We start from the raw sequence: 21,178 nt of genomic DNA on the forward strand, positions 1-21,178 counted from the left end.
GTGTGGGCGCCAGTCGCCTTGGTTTCAGGGGACCGCCTCTCCAATTCTCCCAGCCGGCCCGGGAAGGGGGAAGGGAGCAACTCCGGCCGCTTGCCACCCCGCCCGGTAAGGCCCGCGCGCCTCGGCGATCTCACCCGAGCTGCTTCTCTCAGCCAGCCAGCCGTTCCAGGATGGGGTATGCTGTCTTTTTTATCTCTGTTGTGGCTTTGGGCGCTTTCTGTATCGTTTCTATTCCCCTAGTAGGTGTCCTGGAGAAGAAACTAAGATCCGCGCGTCTTACTAAGCCGCCATCTTCCAGGAAGAAAACATGTTACTTTTGAGAGGAAGAGAATCATAGACCCAAGAATTCTATACCCAGCCAAACTTTTATGAAGTAGACTAGAATAAAGCATTGATATTTGCAGATATTCTACTGTTCTACCTATGAATCCTTTTAGGAAAAGCAATAAATATTGAAGGCAGTGGAGAAATAAATGGGAAACAAAACAACATAGTATAGCAGGAAAGGAGTTGTGGCTTGCATGGAACAGCAGAACTTGAGTTGAATCTTCATGATTGTTAATAGTTTTTTTTTTTCCCAACAACTCAGCAAAATAAACTTCTGGCTTGTTGTTGGACAACACTGTTTCACACATAACATCAATCTGGCCAAAAAATAAACAGTACCTTCATAGACAAAAGAGTTAAAAAAGAAAAAAAAAGAAATCTTCATCTTTGGCCTTTTTAACCATTTTATCAGATCAGCTACTTTTTAGCTAAGTGTATACACACAAAAAATTGCTGGAATGCTTGGAATAAGATTGTATTTTTGTTTGTTTTTACAAGGTTATTATTTTTCCTCCTTTGGAAGTGTAATGAACATGGTCATACCACAAGTAAAGTCAGAGGTAGGACAGAGAAGGCTCTGAAGGCTGGTTTGGTCATTTGAAATCATTAAAAATGGCCGACACTAACAGTATATACAAAAATATAAAATGTAAATTAAAAAAAAACTTTTTTCTTTTTAAAGTAATTTTAAGAAAAATGGCAAGACTTTGGGAATTTTGGTTCTTTTTTCCTCCCTGTTGCGGAGCCACTTCAGGGTTTGGTTGGTGGTGGCTCTGCCAGGGCTATCCCTACTCCACCTGACCATGGTTAGATTCAGAGACCCAAAGTGGCCCTTCATAGGTCATGGCGCCCTCTTGCTGGGTTGCTGTTAGGTTTAATGCTCCCTTTTTGGCTGTGTAGTCCTCCTCACCCATCTTCTACTTCCTGGTACCCACATCATCATCCTCGACATCCTCAGTTGCGCTTTTGCCCACAGCTGCTTCAGCCTCCTCCTCTTCATCTCCATACCCTTCCTCCCCACCTATTCTTCTTCCTCCGTCTCACTGCTCCCCATTTGCCTCCTTAGTGGTCCTTCCATCCTCTGCACCCCACGACTTCCTCTTCCTTCACGTACTTGGTAGTGGTGTCGGAGTGGGGCCCACTGGATGTGGGTGATTGGGTGCAGCCGATTAAAGAGAGCCAGAGTTGGGGCCTGGTGCAAAAGTGGGAGCAGGACCAGGGCACTGCAAAGGGGGCTTTTCTGAACAGCTGGTCTGTTCACGGAATTTGTAAAGAACTGAACTCATTGACGTGAGAAACACTGTGGAACACCATCAGTTTTTATTTTTTAAAAATAATACAGGAGCTCCTTATAAAAAGTAAAATAAATGATCCCTTCCTCAAACTCTGAGCTTATATGCCTTTCTGATGGAAAAAGTCTAAAAAATAAATAAAAACTGGAGGAAGGGCATGAAAGGTGGGGTTAAACGGGCATTTAAGAAGTGGGAGGGGAAATATTACAAATGTGATAAAGTATCAATTCTAGGGAAAGTTACCAGTAACAACTAATCTGATTTTCAGAAGTAGTAATCCTAAAACTAGATAACACATAATGAATGTTGTAAGACCCTGTGCTAAGTACTTTATTTTTGTGACCTCATTTTATTCTCCGTGTTTCCAGGTATGTTAATGGGCAGCCGATTTTATATACCTGCAAAAAATGTAATAAGCATCCGTTACTATTACAGATGCATTAATTTTAAAGTGATTTTTAAGATATTTTTCCTTGACTCATAAATTTAAGTCAAGGGAATCATAGGGGAGTAATCATAAACAATAGGAAGTTGAAAGAAACTCTTATAGATCTAGCATATAAAGAGAAAATAATTAATTGGGTCGTGAGGATGGTCATCTTTTCCGTAAGAAAATTTAAGCACAAGCGATTCCAATAATTTACATTGAAAAATTATAAGCAACATAATTGGCTTGATTTATGTCAGAGGAGAGTAAAATTTTTATTGATGAAACAGGACTTGAGTTTTCTGTTTTAGGAAGGTTAAAATATGTAGATAACTTGTGTGATTTCTATCAAAATAAGAATGAACTTTAGAGCAGACTGGCTGAGCAGAACAAGTACAGAGCAGGGCTAAATGAATCTTCAACTTGAGGTAAGCAGGTTTCTATGATTCTATACAATGGAATTTTAGTGGCAGTGAGAACATAAAAATAATAAATTCAGGAACAAAAACTCATTCAGTAAAAGACATGAATTGTATTTTAATCATGAAATTGATAGCTTTTGATACCTTTTTGTTTTTTTTCCATGAGGAGAATGTAAATACAAAAGAGGTATATTTCTAGGTAGCACTGTATTATATAGGACTGAGTAATTTAAACTGATTTTAGTTTTGCTTTTGCCGTCTGGATGGAGTCTGAATTTCCTACTAGGAAAATCTGGAGACCAGAGATCACACAGATATCTATCATTGTCTTTGCTAAGAAAATTTCAATTCAACCTTGTACAATTTACCAGTATTATTCTCTAAAAAAAAATAAAAATATAGATAGTAAAAACAAGTAAATCCAATACTGTATTCGCCTTATACAGAACAAGTACTTTTGGGGAAATATCTACTAACTTAATTTTAAGAATGCTATTTTAGGTCGTTTTGAACAAAATTGTGGAACATTATTTTATGCCCAAAGTATAATAAGGTAACTTGCATACATTTGGCATATTTTTTAGAATGTTTAGATAATTTTTTTCTCTGTAAACTTGTTCTAGAACTTTAAACCTAATTATATAAGCTTCAAGTATAAGAGGTTTATGAGTGATGTGGGATATTTCACAAAATTCTTACATACTGATGCAAAGAGAAGACTTTAGCATTATTGTGGGATGAAAAAATGAGCAATTTGCGAGGCTGTGTCTCATTTGTGAGTCTTACAAATGATTATGAACTGTAATCAATTTCCTTTTTGTTGTTTGGCTGATAAGCTGTTTTGACCTGCAAGAAATAGTAGGCAGTCCGAGAGTAGCAGAATTGAAAACATTTTAATAGCCTGTTAATGAGGCACTGTTCAATTTTTGACCTGGTCTCAAATATCCCGTCCTGTTTCAGTGAAAGATTTTATTTTTGAAGGGGAATTCTTGGGGTGGGGTGGGGGTGGGGGAACTGTACTTTAGTTTCTTAGCTGCTAAAACAAATACTATACACTGAGTTGGCTTAATAACAGAAATTTATAGAAGAGGGCCAAAATACAGGCATCCTCGAGGTGATAGTTTCTCCCTGAAGATTATGGCTTTTTGGGACTGGCTGTTGGCAGTCCTTCAGTTCCTTAGCATTTTTGTCAGACGGGAATGCATATGGTGATGTTTCTCCTTTCTCTTCCAGGTTCTGTGGACTTCCAGCTTCTTTCCCTGTGGTCTTCTCTGTAAGGACTCTAGTAATAGGATTAAGGTCCATCAAGATTCAGTCAGTCGTACCTTAACTAAAAGTAACATTTTCAGAAGGTCCTATTTTCTTTTTTTTAATTTTTGTATTTAGAAGGTCCTATTTTCAAGTGGGTTCGTACAAGACCAGGCGTAGGGGCCTGACCATGCTTTTTTGAGGTGACATGAAGCAGTCTCCAACAAACACTGAAAATATTTAGGATGAACAACTGGTTTTCATTTGATATACCATCAGTGGCTAAGTAAAGCCATTTCTACTTAAACCAATTAGTTCTTAATTAATGTAGTTACCACATCCCCTATATAGAAAAAGTAATCAAACCTTGAAATCTGTTTTCTCAATCCTGATGGTAGTAAAATTGTCAGCATTTTTTTTTTTTTTTTGCAGTTAGCTGAAAGGTTTTAAGAACTACCAAACTAAAAATTACCTTCCTCTTCCCAGTAAGATGTTGCTCAACAATTGAGTGATTTCAGAGAGCAGGCCTGTAGTTACCACCCTGTGTCACTGATTTATGCTTTTAAAGCAAATTTATGGTTATCTATTGAAGAATTTTATGAATGACTGGTATAAATCAGGAATTGAGTGAATATTTTTCCCTTTGAGCATAAATCTATGATTGGGAGATTGATTTCTTTGGTAGCCCATTTAAATTGAGACCTCTCAGTTTTCTGTATTTTGCCATAAACTCAATAGCTAAAAGATAATTTAATACCAGCATGATAGATTTGTTTATCTCCTTGTAGGTAGTTCTAGAATTGACCTAGAATCTTCATAGAACTCAATAAATTAGTTTTCAGAGTAGAAAGCAAGTTTTTATAGTGGGAATTTCTTTAATAGAAATGAACAGAGAAACTACATTCACTTTTTAGACAGGAGAGAGAAAGTGAAAGAAACATATTGTATGTATAAATTTAAAGTTACTTATGGCAAAATATGCCATTAATTAGAGAAAATAAAGAGACCGAAAAAGTCAGTGATTTCTAAGTCATTTACAGACAAAATTATTTATTTCACAGAAAGTCCTAGAGAGGTATGTACAGCATGTTAGCCTCTGATCTACTGAATACACTTTCTTAAAAGAGGCCTTCCTTCAGAAAGACACATCCTTCTAAAAACTAAAGATGGGCAGTAGTAAGACTCCACAGAGAAAGGAAAGCTAAATATTAGGTGCGTCAAAACATAATTTCCTGTATACTATTTTTTCCTTCAAGAAGAAACACATTTAACCTACAAATGGTAACTTATGGCTGGGGGCAGCAGAGTCATAGAATCTTTTTTTTTGTTTGTTTTTTTTTTTTTGTTTTTGTTTTATTTTTTTATTTTTTTTTATTTTTATTTTTTATTAACGGAAAGAAAAAAAAAAGAAATTAACACAACATTTAGAAATCATACCATTCTACATATGCACTCAGTAATTCTTAACATCATCACATAGATGCATGATCATTGTTTCTTAGTACATTTGCATCGGTTTAGAGGAACTAGCAACACAACAGAAAAAGATATAAAATGTTAATATAAAGAAAAGAAATAAAAGTAGTAGTAATAGTAAAAAACAACAACAACAAACAAACCAACAAGCAAACAAAAACAAAAAAAAACCCTATAGCTCAGATGCAGCTTCATTCAGTATTTTAACATGATTACTTTACAATTAGGTATTATTGTGCTGTCCATTTTTGAGTTTTTGTATCTAGTCCTGTTACACAGTCTGTATCCCTTCAGCTTCAATTACCCATTGTCTTACCCTGTTTCTAACTCCTGCTGAACTCTGTTACCAATGACATATTTCAAGTTTATTCTCGAATGTCCGTTCACATCAGTGGGACCATACAGTATTTGTCCTTTAGTTTTTGGCTGGATTCACTCAGCATAATATTCTCTAGGTCCATCCATGTTATTACATGGTTCATAAGTTTATCTTGTCTTAAAGCTGCATAATATTCCATCGTATGTATATACCACAGTTTGTTTAGCCACTCTTCTGTTGATGGAGATTTTGGCTGTTTCCATCTCTTTGCAATTGTAAATAACGCTGCTATAAACATTGGTGTGCAAATGTCCGTTTGTGTCTTTGCCCTTAAGTCCTTTGAGTAGATACCTAGCAATGGTATTGCTGGGTCGTATGGCAATTCTATATTCAGCTTTTTGAGGAACCGCCAAACTGCCTTCCACAGTGGTTGCACCCTTTGACATTCCCACCAACAGTGGATAAGTGTGCCTCTTTCTCCACATCCTCTCCAGCACTTGTCATTTTCTGTTTTGTTGATAATGGCCATTCTGGTGGGTGTGAGATGATATCTCAAGGTGGTTTTGATTTGCATTTCTCTAATGGCCAGGGACATTGAGCATCTCTTCATGTGCCTCTTGGCCATCCGTATTTCTTCTTCTGGTAGGTGTCTGTTTAAGTCTTTTTCCCATTTTATAATTGGGTTGGCTGTCTTTTTGTTGTTGAGATGAACAATCTCTTTATAAATTCTGGATACTAGACCTTTATCTGATATGTCGTTTCCAAATATTGTCTCCCATTGTGTAGGCTGTCTTTCTACTTTCTTGATGAAGTTCTTTGATGCACAAAAGTGTTTAATTTTGAGGAGCTCCCATTTATTTATTTCCTTCTTCAGTGTTCTTGCTTTAGGTTTAAGGTCCATAAAACCACCTCCAGTTGTAAGATCCATAAGATATCTCCCAACATTTTCCTCTAACTGTTTTATGGTCTTAGACCTAATGTTTAGATCTTTGATCCATTTTGAGTTAACTTTTGTATAGGGTGTGAGAGATGGGTCTTCTTTCATTCTTTTGCATATGGATATCCAGTTCTCTAGGCACCATTTATTGAAGAGACTGTTCTGTCCCAGGTGATTTAGCTTGACTGCCTTATCAAAGATCAAATGTCCATAGATGAGAGGGTCTATATCTGAGCACTCTATTCAATTCCATTGGTCGATATATCTATCTTTATGCCAATACCATGCTGTTTTGACCACTGTGGCTTCATAATATGCCTTAAAGTCAGGCAGCGCGAGACCTCCAGCTTCGTTTTTTTTCCTCAAGATGTTTTTAGCAATACGGGGTACCCTGCCCTTCCAGATAAATTTGCTTATTGGTTTTTCTATTTCTGAAAAATAAGTTGTTGGGATTTTGATTGGTATTGCATTGAATCTGTAAATCAATTTAGGTAGGATTGACATCTTAACTATATTTAGTCTTCCAATCCATGAACACGGTATGCCCTTCCATCTATTTAGGTCTTCTGTGATTTCTTTTAACAGTTTTTTGTAGTTTTCTTTATATAGGTTTTTTGTCTCTTTGGGTAAATTTATTCCTAGGTATTTTATTCTTTTAGTTGCGATTGTAAATGGGATTCGTTTCTTGATTTCTGCCTCAGCTTGTTCATTACTAGTGTATAGAAAAGCTACAGATTTTTGAATGTTGATCTTGTAGCCTGCTACTTTGCTGTACTCATTTATTAGCTCTAGTAATTTTGTTGTGGATTTTTCTGGGTTTTCTACATATAGTATCATATCGTCTGCAAACAGTGATAGTTTTACTTCTTCCTTTCCAATTTTGATGCCTTGTATTTCTTTTTCTTGCCTAATTGCTCTGGCTAGAACTTCCAACACAATGTTGAATAATAGAGGTGATAGTGGACATCCTTGTCTTGTTCCTGATCTTAGGGGGAAAGTTTTCAATTTTTCCCCATTGAGGATGATATTAGCTATGGGTTTTTCATATATTCCCTCTATCATTTTAAGGAAGTTCCCTTGTATTCCTATCTTTTGAAGTGTTTTCAGCAGGAAAGGATGTTGAATCTTGTCAAATGCCTTCTCTGCATCAATTGAGATGATCATGTGATTTTTCTGCTTTGATTTGTTGATATGGTGTATTACATTAATTGATTTTCTTATGTTGAACCATCCTTGCATACCTGGGATGAATCCTACTTGGTCATGATGTATAATTCTTTTAATGTGTTGTTGGATATGATTTGCTAGAATTTTATTGAGGATTTTTGCATCTGTATTCATTAGAGAGATTGGTCTGTAGTTTTCTTTTTTTGAAATATCTTTGCCTGGTTTTGGTATGAGGGTGATGTTGGCTTCATAGAATGAATTAGGTAGTTTTCCCTCCACTTCGATTATGTTGAAGAGTTTGAGGAGAGTAGGTACTAATTCTTTCTGGAATGTTTGATAGAATTCACATGTGAAGCCGTCTGGTCCTGGACTTTTCTTTTTAGTGAGCTTTTGAATAACTAATTCAATCTCTTTACTTGTGATTGGTTTGTTGAGGTCGTCTATTTCTTCTTGAGTCAAAGTTGGTTGTTCATGTCTTTCCAGGAACCTGTCCATTTCTTCTAAATTGTTGTATTTATTAGCGTAAAGTTGTTCATAGTATCCTGTTATTACCTCCTTTATTTCTGTGAGGTCAGTGGTTATGTCTCCTCTTTCATTTCTAATCTTATTTATTTGCATCCTCTCTCTTCTTCTTTTTGTCAATCTTGCTAAGGGCCCATCAATCTTGTTGATTTTCTCATAGAACCAACTTCTGGTCTTATTGATTTTCTCTATTGTTTTCATGTTTTCAATTTCATTTATTTCTGCTCTAATCTTTGTTATTTCTTTCCTTTTGCTTGCTTTGGGATTAGTTTGCTGTTCTTTCTCCAGTTCTTCCAAGTGGACAGTCAATTCCTGCATTTTTGCCTTTTCTTCTTTTCTGATAAAGGCATTTAGGGCAATAAATTTCCCTCTTAGCACTGCCTTTGCTGCATCCCATAAGTTTTGATATGTTGTGTCTTCATTTTCATTTGCCTCTAGGTATTTACTAATTTCTCTTGCAATTTCTTCTTTGACCCACTTGTTGTTTAAGAGTGTGTTGTTGAGCCTCCATGTATTTATGAATTTTCTGGCCCTCCGCCTATTATTGATTTCCAACTTCATTCCTTTATGATCCGAGAAAGTGTTGTGTATGATTTCAATCTTTTTAAATTTGTTAAGACTTGCTTTGTGACCCAGCATATGGTCTATCTTTGAGAATGATCCATGAGCACTTGAGAAAAAGGTGTATCCTGCTGTTGTGGGATGTAATGTCCTATAAATGTCTGTTAAGTGTAGTTCATTTATAGTAATATTCAGGTTCTGTATTTCTTTATTGATCCTCTGTGTAGATGTTCTGTCCATTGATGAGAGTGGTGAATTGAAGTCTCCAACTATTATGGTATATGTGTCTATTTCCCTCTTCAGTGTTTGCAGTGTATTCCTCACGTATTTTGGGGCATTCTGGTTCGGTGCGTAAATATTTATGATTGTTATGTCTTCTTGCTTAATTGTTCCTTTTAATAGTATATAGTGTCCTTCTTTGTCTCTTTTAACTGTTTTACATTTGAAGTCTAATTTGTTGGATATTAGTATAGCCACTCCTGCTCTTTTCTGGTTGTTATTTGCATGAAATATCTTTTCCCAACCTTTCACTTTCAACCTATATTTATCTTTGGGTCTAAGATGTGTTTCCTGTAGACAGCATATAGAAGGATCCTGTTTTTTAATCCATTCTGCCAGTCTATGTCTTTTAATTGGGGAATTCAGTCCATTGACATTTGGAGTTATTACTGTTTGGATAATATTTTCCTCTACCATTTTGCCTTTTGTATTATATATATCATATCTGACTTTCCTTCTTTCTACACTTTTCTCCATGTCTCTCTCTTCTGTCTTTTTGTATCTGACTCTAGTGCTTCCTTTAGTATTTCTTGCAGAGCTGGTCTCTTGGTCACAAATTCTCTTAGTGACTTTTTGTCTGAGAATGTTTTAATTTCTCCCTCATTTTTGAAGGACAATTTTGCTGGATATAGGAGTCTTGGCTGGCAGTTTTTCTCTTTTAGTAACTTAAATATATCATCCCACTGTCTTCTAGCTTCCATGGTTTCTGCCGAGAAATCTACACATAGTCTTATTGGGTTTCCCTTGTATGTGACGGATTGTTTTTCTCTCGCTGCCTTCAAGATCCTCTCTTTCTCTTTGACCTCTGACATTCTAACTAGTAAGTGTCTTGGGGAATGCCTATTTGTGCCTAATCTCTTTGGGGTGCGCTGCACTTCTTGGATCTGTAATTTTAGGTCTTTCATAAGAGTTGGGAAATTTTCAGTGATAATTTCTTCCATTAGTTTTTCTCCTCCTTTTCCCTTCTCTTCTCCTTCTGGGATACCCACTACACGTATATTTGTACGGTTCACATTGTCCTTGAGTTCCCTGATACCTTGTTCAAATTTTTCCATTCTTTTCCGGATAGTTTCTGTTTCTTTTTGGAATTCAGATGTTTCATCCTCCAAATCACTAATTCTATCTTCTGTCTCTTTAAATCTGTCATTGTAGGTATCCATTGTTTTTTCCATCTTTTCTACTTTATCTTTCACTTCCATGAGTTCTGTGATTTGTTTTTTCAGTTTTTCTATTTCTTCTTTATGTTCAGCCCATGTCTTCTTCATGTCCTCCCTCAATTTATCGATTTCATTTTTGAAGAGGTTTTCCATTTCTGTTCGTATATTCAGCATTAGTTGTTTCAGCTCCTGTATCTCATTTGAACTATTGGTTTCTTCGTTTGACTGGGCCATATGTTCAATTTTCTGAGCGTGATCCGTTATCTTCTGCTGGCGTCTGGGCATTTAGTCAGATTTCCCCGGGTGTTCGACCCCACAGCTTGAAAGATTTTTCTGCGCAATCTCTGGGTTCTGTTCTTCCTATCCTGCCCAGTAGGTGGCGCTCGTGGCACACGCCTGTCTGTGGGTTCCACCAGCGAAAGTTGCTGTGGGTCCCTCAACTCTGGAAAACTCTCGCCGTAGGGGAGGTTCGGCAACCGAAGCGTCTTGGAAGAATGCCAGCTGGCCCGGGGTTCCAAACGCGGGGAGAGTCGCCGTCCGTCGCAGCACAGGAGAGCGTCCGGCGAAATTAGCCAGTCGGCCCGGGGCACAAGCGTGGCGGAAGGGCGCCAGCTGTCGCAGCCCGGGAGAGTGCACTGTTCCCAGCCGACGGGGGAGTCACGTGTTTGGAAGGGATCCCCCGGTCACTGTTCTCCGCAGTCTGGGGATTTCCGACCCAACTATCTCAGTTGTTCCAGGGGGGCCTCGTGTGGTGGGGGCACCAGCCGCCGCGGCCTAAGGGGACCGCCTGTCCAATTCTACCAGCTGGCCCAGGAAGGTGGAAGGGAGGGACTCCGGTCGCTTGCCGTCCCACCCAGGAAAGCCCGTGCCCCTTGGTGATCTCACCGGAGCTGGTTCTCCCAGATAGTCAGCCATTCCAGGATGGGGTACGCTGTCCCTTTGTTCTCCCTCGTGGCTCCGGGAGCTGCTCTGTATTATCTCCACTCCCCCAGTAGCTGTTCTGGAGGAGGAAAGGTGAGGGCGGCAAGGCTGTCGAGGCTGGTGGCGGAGGAGCATGGTGAAGGCGGGGGAAGAGGGCACCGTGGTGGTTGGAGAGCAGCCGGAGCAGGAGGGGGAGGAGAGGGGAGAAGGAGGGCGGGCGGCTCGGCGGCTGCGGGGCGTGGGCGCCGCGCGGCGGGCCGGCGGAGAAAGAGGGGAGAAGGAGGGCGGGCGGCTCGGCGGCTGCGGGGCGTGGGCGCCGCGCGGCGGGCCGGCGGAGAAAGAGTCATAGAATCTTTTTGTTGTTGTTACTTTATTCTCAGGTAAATCGCCCTTTCTCTTGTTCAGTGCAATTATATGACTTAAAAATGGAGGAAAGGGCTGGTTAGGAGTATAGTTGTTCCCAGCTAATTTTTAAGAGTCACACAGCTAGTCATTTCTTCAATTTAAATTTTACTTCCCATGTCCTTAACATTTTTTGTTTGTCTGCTGCACTTTTATCTTTGTTAGCCACTTCTCTCTTTGGATTATCCAGTTTTGCAAACATTACTTGAGTTGGTCTCTGGGAGTCAAGGAGGTAACACAACTGTTTGCTTTGCTGTCTGTGTGTTGACTATGTACAGTGACCAGCTGCCAACAGACTTTGAAAGAAGTGATGTGATCGGTCACTGATCATGTTGCACAACTTTTTTTATGTAGTGATTTGTGGATTGAAGGATAGCAGCAAAGTTGGTATTTTATGCAGTCACTCATGGTTAATATAACATGATAACAGACATTTGAACTGTGTTATCAGAGGATTGGGATTATTTAACTAAATTGTATAACTGCAGTTCATGCATCTGAAAAGTGTGTATTCTAGTTTGTTAGCTGCTGGAATGCTATATACTAGAAATGGAATGGCTTTTAAAACGGGGAATTTAATGAGTTTCAGGTTATAGCTTTTAGGCCTATAAGAATGTCCAAACTAAAGCAAGTCTCTAGAAATATCTAATCTAAGGCATCCAGGGAAAGATACCTTGATTCAAGAAGGCCGATGAAGTTCAGGGTTTCCTTCTCAAGTGAGAAGGCACATGGTGAACACAGTCAGAGTTTTTCTCTCGGCTAGAAGGACACATGGCGAACACTGCGTCATCTGCTAGCTTCCTACCCATCTCCCCCGGAGGCGTTCTCCTTCTTCATCTCCTTCTTCTCTACTCTCTCTGAATCTCCAGCTTTCTCCAAAATGTTTCCTCTTTTATAGGATTCCAGAAAATAATCAAGATCCACCTAGAATGGGTGGAGAGATGCCTTCACCTAAACCTGTTTAACAGCCACTCTTGATTGAGTCACATCTCCATGGAGATAATCTAGTTATAGTTTCAAACATACAGTACCGAATAGGGATTAGAAGAAATGGCTGCCTTTGCAAAATGGGATTAGGATTAAAACATGGCTTTTCTAGGGTATGTATATCCTTTCAGACAGGCACAATGTGCAAAGCAAGGACTATCTTCATGTTTGTGAACAAAGAAACTGAGTCTCAGAAAGATTAAATAACTTTCTAAGGTCACTGTGCTGGTTTGAAAGGAAGTATGCCCCCTAAGTAAAGCCATGTTTTAATATAAATCCCATTTCATAAAGGTAGAATAATTTCTATTCAATATTGTATGCTTGAAACTGTAATCAGATCATCTCCCTGGATGATGTGATTTAGTCAAGAGTGGTTGTTAAACCGTATTAAGGGCTGACATATCTCCACCCACTTGGGTGGGTATTGATTGGTTTATTGGAGTCCTATAAAAGGGGAAATATTTTGGAGAATGAGAGACTCAGAGAGAGCAGAGAATGCTGCACCACCATGAAGCAGAGTCCACCAGCCAGTGACCTTTGGAGATGAAGAAGGAAAATGCCTCCTGGGGAGCTTCATGAAACCAGAAGCCAGGAGAGAAAGCTAGCAGCTGATGCCGTGTTCACCATGTGCCCTTCCAGCTGAGAGAGGGGCCCTGACTGTGTTTGCCATGTGCCTTCTCACTTGAGAGAGAAACCCTGAACTTCATCGGCCTTCTTGAACCAAGGTATCTTTCCCTGGATGCCTTTGATTGGGCATTTCTATAGACTTGTTCTAATTGGAACATTTTCTAGGCCTTAGAACTGTAAACCAGCAACTTATTAAATTCCCCTTGTTAAAAGCCGTTCCATTTCTGGTATATTGCAATCCGGCAGCTAGCAAACTAGAACAGTCATGTAGCAAAAAGTGGCAGAAATGCTTTAAGATAACTTGCACAACATCTCTGGTCCTTAATATTATAAGGAAGCACAGCCATTCTCTTGATGCTCTGCAAAAAAATAAATGCTAGTCAAGGCCAAATTACAAGCTGATTTTGTTGTTAAAAAAAATTCATCCACATGGGTCTTGATTATTTTACTGGAATCCTTTAAAAGAGGAAACATTTTGGAGAAAGCTGGAGATTCAGAGAGAGCAGAGAAGAATGACAGTCATGAAAAAGCCACAATGCAGAACTCCGCAGAGCCGCAAAGCAAAGAGTCCACCGGCCAGCGACATTTGGAGATGGAGATGGAGAAGGAGAATGTCTATTTTCCAAATGTTGGGGAGGCCCAGTTTAGAGCATCTAAAATTGTTCAGGATAAGAAGAGCTGTGATATGGAGAGGGACCAAAACAATTAATATCCAGGCCTGGAAAGATAAAAGTCTAAGAAAAATGTTGACTGAAGAACAAGTGGTATATTTGGTGCTTCTAAAATGATTTGCTGCATGGCTTTTGCTTACTGATTGTGTAATTCTCATAAAAATCCTGTTAGCAAGTGATATAGTTATTTTATACATTAGGAAACTGAGACTTAGAAAAATAAAGTAACTTTTCTTAGTGACCAAGTTGGTAGGTGGTAAGGTTGGGATTTTGTTGTTATTGATGTTTTTAAAGCACATGCCCTTTCTAATGTATGTCATTGTTCTTAAATGAAATAAGCCAGATTAAAACATTATTGAAAGAAAGTAATGTCTTTGTGAAGTATATCACTCATCTTTGATCTTTCTCTGTTGTGTGGACCTCAGAATGCACTTTTTTTGTAGAAATGTTTGAAAATATGATCTAGACAGATAAAGTTTTCTCCGTAGATCAGAAATGAGATAAGGATGCCTATTTTCACCACTGCTATTTAATATCATATAGAAGTTCTTGCCAAAGCAAATAAGGCAAGAAAAAGAAATTTAAAGTATGTAAATTGAAAGGAAGAGGTAAAACTATATCTCTTTGCAGAATACAGGATATTTTATATAAAAAATCCAAAGAAATCCACAAGAAACTCTACTAGAACTAATAAATGCAATCAGCAAAGTAGTACAGGATACAACATCAACACACAAAAAAAACAATTGTGCTAATATGCTACAACAACAAAAATGCTAGCAATGAACAATATAAAGATGAAATTAAAAAATAATTCCATTTACAATAACATTAAAGAGTATAAAATATCTAGGAATAAATTTAAGGATGCAAAAGACTTGCTTACTGAAAACTAGAAAACATTGCTGAAAGAAATTAAAGAATACCCAATTAAATGCAAGACAACCTATGTTCATGGATTGAAACGGGTAACATTGTCATTGTCAGCATTACCCAAAATGATTTAAAAATTCAATGTAATCCATATTGAAATTCCAGCAGCCTCAGATGTATGCAAGGGGCCCTGAATAACCATAGCGGTCTGGAAAAACAAGAGCATGGTTAGAGGATTCACACTTCCTGATTTCAAATTGTATTACAGAGGCAAAGGTAATCGTAACAGTCTGGTACTGGCACAAAGACAGACAAATTGATCAATGGACCAGAATTGAAAGTCCAGCAATAGAATCACACATTTATACCCAAGTGATATTTGACAAGGGTGCTAAGTACATGCAGTGGGAAAGAGTAGTCTCTTCAACAAATGGTGCTGGAAAAAATGGATAGTCAATGCAGAAGAAGGAATTTAGCCTGCTACCTCACACCATATGCAAAATTCCATTCAAAATGAATCCAGAACCTAAATATTAAAAGCTAAATTGTAAAACTCTTAGAAGATAGCTTGGGGCATATCTTCATTCCCTGAGATTTGACAGTGGATTCTTACATAAGACACCAAAAGCATGTATAACTAAAGCAACGATAGGTAATTTACTTGCAACAAAATTAAAAACTTTTGTGCATCAAAGGAAATTATCAAGAAATTAAAAGAACAACCTATAGAATAGAAGAAAATAGTTTCAAACCATATATAAGATAAGAATTTCATTTCCAGATCATTTAAAGAACTTTTACAGTGCAACAACCCAATTAAAAAAATTGGTCAAGGGACTTGTGTAGACATTTCTCCAAAGAGAGTTTACAGATGTTCAGTAAACACATGAAAAGATAACATTATTAGCCATTAGGGAAATGCAAATTAAAACCACAATAGAATGCCAATTCATAGCCATAGGATGGCTATTATTAAATAATGGAAAATAACAAGTGTTTAAGAGGATGCAGAGAAATTAGAACAGTAAAATATTATTAGTGGGAACGTAAAATGGTGAGCCACTGTGGAAAGCAATGTGATGATTCCTCAAAAAGTTAAGTATAGAATTGCCATTTGATCTGGTAATCCCATTTCTAGGTGTATACCCAAAGAGAGTTAAAACAAAGTCTCAAATAGATATTGTTCACCAGTGTGTATAACAACAGTATTTACAATAGACAAGAGGTGGAAGCCAAGTGTCTCTCAACAAATGAATAGATAAAATATGGTACATATACACAATGGTATATTATTTTGCCATATGAAAGAATGATGTTATGAGATATGCTGCAACATGGACAAACCTTGAAAACTTTATACTTGGTGAAATAAGCAAGATTCAGAAGGACGAAATTTGTATGATGCCATTTGTAAGAGATGATAAACTCTCAAATTCTCAGAGATTGAATGCAGGTTGGAGGTTACTGGAAGTGTGGGGAATAGAAGAGAAGGGGTGGGTGGGTGTGTGTTTGTAAAAAATTAAAAATTAAAAAGCTTATTTTATATACATATGTATGTATCTGTATGTCCATAGAGCTGTATCTAGCTCTGTAAATCTTACCATACTATGTATAATGCATTTAATTTCTATATAAATATTACATTTTGAACCTCAACTTGGGACTGTTCCTCATCTAGAGACAGCTCCCCTCATCAGCAGTACTGGGATGAACAGGAGCATGATACATTGTTAAGTATCTGCATCTGTGCAGAAATGACATCTGTTTTCATCTCCACAAGTTCGTAAGGAAAACCACTTCAGTGAAACACTTGTCATGTGTTCTGAATTTGGAGACTAAAAGGAAAAAATTTTCTTTGACTAGATACATATTCCAAATAAATTGTTCTTGTGTACTGGGACTGTGTTTTAATTTGAAATCAGAGAATATGTAACAAGAACACACTCTAATCACCTATGACACTCAGAATATTCTAAGACTGTAGGGCTGGGGTGCTTGCTTTACTTTCAGAATCCATGAGCAGGAATTGCCAGCTCTGCCAAGGGACTGGACTGGAAATTTGTCAGGCACTCATGAACTTTCTCTCTTCCTCTGGCTATTCCCTCTTCTTCTGGCTCTTTTCTGTCTCTGTGTTCCTCTGGCCTTACGGCCAATTAAAGCAAGCTACTCTTTCCTTGTCTGAGTTGCCTTTCTGTAGATTTCTGGGCACCTGGACTGGCTGCACCTCAGTCCATGATTTGACGTCTCCTGTAAACTTGAATCCCTGAATCCCCAAAGAGAGAAGATTTGATTGGCCAACCTGGGTTAGATGCCATCAGTACTGTAGGCATCTGTGCCTGGGCTGCTCACCCCTTGAGGCTGGGCTCCCTCCTCTGTTGGAGGGGAACAGGAAGGGAGATGGGGGCTGCCAGCTCCTGTCATGACTCACTTGTTGTATTTAGCTTTTCTGCTCCAACTTTCTATCTGTCCTTTACTACTTTTAACCTAAGAAAATAATTTCACACTCTGTACTTCACATGAGACTGTCTTGGAAATATTCTCAATAATAAAGGGATTCCAAGGAACTATGATACAAAGAATGACTAGAGTAGACTTATTCTGAAAAGTATTGATTTTTAAAAGCAGGTTCATCTATTTTACTTAAACAGAATCCCTAGTAGTCTGCTGATTCTCCAGGTGATTAATCTAAAGACCTCAACAATGGTGTGGTGTATAAGACTATACCTGTTAGCCACTTCTGAGCTGCTTCAGTGCAATGAAAAATATGAAAGATGAATGCCAAATCATTTTTTTTTCAGTGTTGTACTTGTAAAAGAAGTCTCTGAAGTGGTGAATGGAAGAATCAAACTTTTAAGATAATCTTTTATTGTAATCTATTTTCAGTTCTGTCAGAGACGCAGCATGGACCAGCAGACTAAGGGGAAGATGGGGAATTTGGAGCTCTGAAACACAATCTGTTGCAACTGACTAGCTTTGTGACCTTGAGAAAGGACATTAACCTCGTCTACTTCCTCATACATAAAATGGGATCTACTTGATAGAAATATAGGTACATTTTGATTTGAGTGAACTGAATAATAAGATGGATTTTATGCAAATCAGGAGTGATTATATTTTTAAATACCAGAAGCCTGTGTTTCTAAAATGATTCTCCCCAAAATTCCTTTAAAATCCACCCCCCTCCCAAAGTGGGATGAACTGACAAAAGTTAAATTTACACGTACCAGTTTAAAAAATATACCCACAGGGTAGACTGAGAAAACGTGAATCATCTCATAAAATTATGACAAGAACTAAATTAATCCATGTGAAATATTTCAAAAACAGTGTTTTGCAGGCTGCAGTAAACAAAGAAGAATATCCCCTAGCATAGATTTTGGGGTGAATTTTCTCTAGTATAAGATGACAGTGCCAATTTTGCTGTATTTTCCTTGTCTTATTGACATTAGTAGCATCATGTGGGTCTTGACGTTGTAAGACAGGTACTGATTTGACATTCACTCTAGGACTGTGTCATCTTGCCCTGATTAGGAATGACTACAGTTTCAGTTCATCATCTGCTACTAGAATTTTCAACACTGCTGATTGGATTATATTATGGCAATCTTATGTCTACTTGTGAATGAATTCTTTAGAGGGCAAAATACCTTAAAAGCTAAAATGTAAACAAGCTCATGGGGTTAAATTAGTAGGGAGAAGTCATAGTTTGTCCTATATTTAAGCTCGTGGGATTAAAGTAGTAGGGAGAAATAGTAGTTTGTCCTATATTTATGATGAATTTCCACAACAGTTTTAGTTACTTAGAAGTGTATTAGCATAGGGAAAAAATATATTTTTACCATGTTTCAGATAAGGAAGCTCTGGAAGCACAGAGACAGAGTAGCTAGAGACACAGCCAGCACCTGAATCCTAGTAGGACCCCAGGTGTTGACTTTTCCAGTCTAGATTACAGCCTAGTCTAGTTGGTTGTGAAACAGACTGATACCCACATGTGAATTGATTCTGAAGGAATTGCCCCCCCATGTGGTAACAAAATTTGCTTATAACCACCAAATAAAATTAATGTCCATCTGAGGGAGACTCTCCCAAACCACACTGAAAAAGCTAAAATGAATATTGTCGTGTCCCCTTTCTGGAAATAATTTCATAACTGAAATTCATCATACAGATTCATAGAACATTATTACTAACTTGTAAGTATTTATTTGCAGAAAATAGTGACTAGAATCTTTACAAGTTCTTTTATTTTGGTGTTGAGGTTTCTATCTGAGTTAAACTAGTTTTGCATTCATTTGAGAGGAAGGTGTTTCTGGACAAGGATTCTTTGTGATTGCAAAACACATCCCCAGAGATTGCAGTCAGCATAACTCATACCAACCAGTAGGTTACAGCTGGGATAGTGTGGTGTTCAGGAAGTTCAAGTGAAACCAGGCGGAGGGAAAAACTGTGCCAGTATTTGTCAATATTAACGTGGTTCACTGCTTTGGTCCTCAAATTCAGTTCGCCTCAAGCGACTGTTAAACACAAAAAATAAATTTTATAGTTTTTTGGAACTTTGCAATACTGTTGTAATCTGCACATGTTTTTCTATTGCAATCACTAATGTACAGAGTCATACTTCAAAACATATGCTAGTTATGCTTGGTTTAGCCATTTCCGTGTTTTGATGGAGAGGTAGGTTGGATTGGATTTCTGTTTTTGATTCTTTTCTTTGAGAAAGGTAAGGCAAGTTCTCAGATTATTGTATTCAATTAATAAATGGTCTCTCTCTCCCCCTATTCTCCCCCTCCATTTCTCCCACCTCCCCACTTCTCCCACCTCCCCACTGCTCCCACCTCCCCGCTGCTCCCACCTCCCCGCTGCTCCCACCTCCCCGCTTCTCCCACCTCCCCGCTTCTCCCACCTCCCCGCTGCTCCCACCTCCCCGCTGCTCCCACCTCCCCGCTTCTCCCACCTCCCCACTGCTCCCACCTCCCCACTGCTCCCACCTCCCCATTTCTCCCACCTCCCCACTGCTCCCACCTCCCCACTCCCACCTCCACACTGCTCCCACCTCCCCACTGCTCCCACCTCCCCACTGCTCCCACCTCCCCACTGCTCCCACCTCCCCACTGCTCCCACCTCCCCATTTCTCCCACCTCCCCACTGCTCCCACCTCCCCACTGCTCCCACCTCCCCATTTCTCCCACCCCCCCATTTTTCCCTCCATTCCTCCCTCCGTTCCTCCCTCTCTCTTCCTCTCTCCTTATTTTTTCCCCTTTTTGGGTTTCTGTTCAATAGAAACAGTTTTTCAGCACAATGACTAAGTGAATTGCAACATTAAAGACTGCTTCGCCAACAAACCATTAATCTTTGTATGACAACGCAAAATGCAAACATGTTGGAAATCTTTTTGCTATTCCAGCTTAAATGATTCAGAAAAATTTTAAGAGCAATAGGCAGTGCTTAGTAGAAAAAAAGAGATACTATTGTAAATTTGAGAAACTCTCAACTTTAACATCACTCTCATCTATCAAGTTCCACAATCCTACAGATTACATGCATGCTGCAGTTGACTTTAAAAGTTTGTGTTTTCGACACAATTTTACATTTTTTCCCTATGAACTTGATAAAAGTTTAACTTTTATTAAATTGGCAGATTACTTTGCATATATATACATCAGTGCATTAATGAAGTGTTAAAAAGGATTGTTCTTACAAACACCTGCAGATTTAAAGTAATGTTCCGTTTAAGAGATCAACTGAAGGAAGTACTATGAAGTAATAACTTAAAAGTGGCAAAGCTATAAATATTGCTCCAATTTATAACCTGTTCTTGCTTGTAATTTTGGTCTGTTTTGTGATGATCTTTTTTTCTTCTTCTTTCTTTCACTTTGAAGACCTAGAGTTAGAAATATGCATGTTGAGCTATGCTCAGTTTACCAAAGAGCCAGTATGATTGGATATAAGATTAGGAAACCATGTTTTCAAAGACTTATTTAATGCAGATGAATATGTTAATTTAATTTTGTTTTTATAGGGACCTGTAGAGAATTTCTATTTGTTCCCCTTGGTTTTAGAGTATTAGGGGGAATTTTAAATCAGGCCTCTCTTTGTTAATAATGTTAAGTATGAGTGTCCTAGCTGTAGCATCCTAAGGAAGTTTGCTTAATTGTGAGTGTCATGACCTTCTCTTGGAGAAAGTAGAATGCCTTAACTGTAGCTACCCTTTTTTGAGGATACCATATGCTTCTTTTTACCCTTAGAACTCCATGAGGTGAGTGTTTTACAGATTCTATAGATGGGGGCAACTCTGGCTCAAAACTAACTTCCCAAGCTTATCTTGCCAGTTAAGTGATCAAGCTGGAATTTCAGCTCAAATCAATTTGACCCAACATGATGGTTCTAAAGTCAATTGCCTTTCATGAGCCATCACCCACCTAAGCTTGCTGGTGTTTTTGATTCTGAATTGCAGCCCTGGCTGGGCATTGGTGTTGGCAGCAGAGCAGATCGATCAGAATCTCCTGGGGTTCAGAGGAATAGACCACATTCCAGTGTATCCTGCTGCTGCCTCCTTAATGAAT

The 21,178-nt window shown here is 38.4% G+C and overlaps 1 protein-coding gene across 6 annotated transcripts in view; it reads left to right on the forward strand.

The window, feature by feature from the left end:
• Positions 1-21,178, forward strand: part of SDK1 (sidekick cell adhesion molecule 1) — a 1,057,379-nt gene that overhangs the window by 169,510 nt on the left and 866,691 nt on the right. The window contains exon 2 of one of the 6 annotated variants that reach the window (XM_077140481.1): positions 17,499-17,664. The exons of the other annotated variants lie outside the window; for them this stretch is intronic. The gene's annotated coding sequence lies outside the window, so the exon portion shown is untranslated. The remainder of the gene's footprint in view (positions 1-17,498; positions 17,665-21,178) is intronic. 6 annotated transcript variants of the gene reach the window in all.

This window comes from Tamandua tetradactyla, chromosome 23 (genome assembly GCF_023851605.1).
Source record: "Tamandua tetradactyla isolate mTamTet1 chromosome 23, mTamTet1.pri, whole genome shotgun sequence".
NCBI classification, from domain to species: domain Eukaryota; kingdom Metazoa; phylum Chordata; class Mammalia; order Pilosa; family Myrmecophagidae; genus Tamandua; species Tamandua tetradactyla.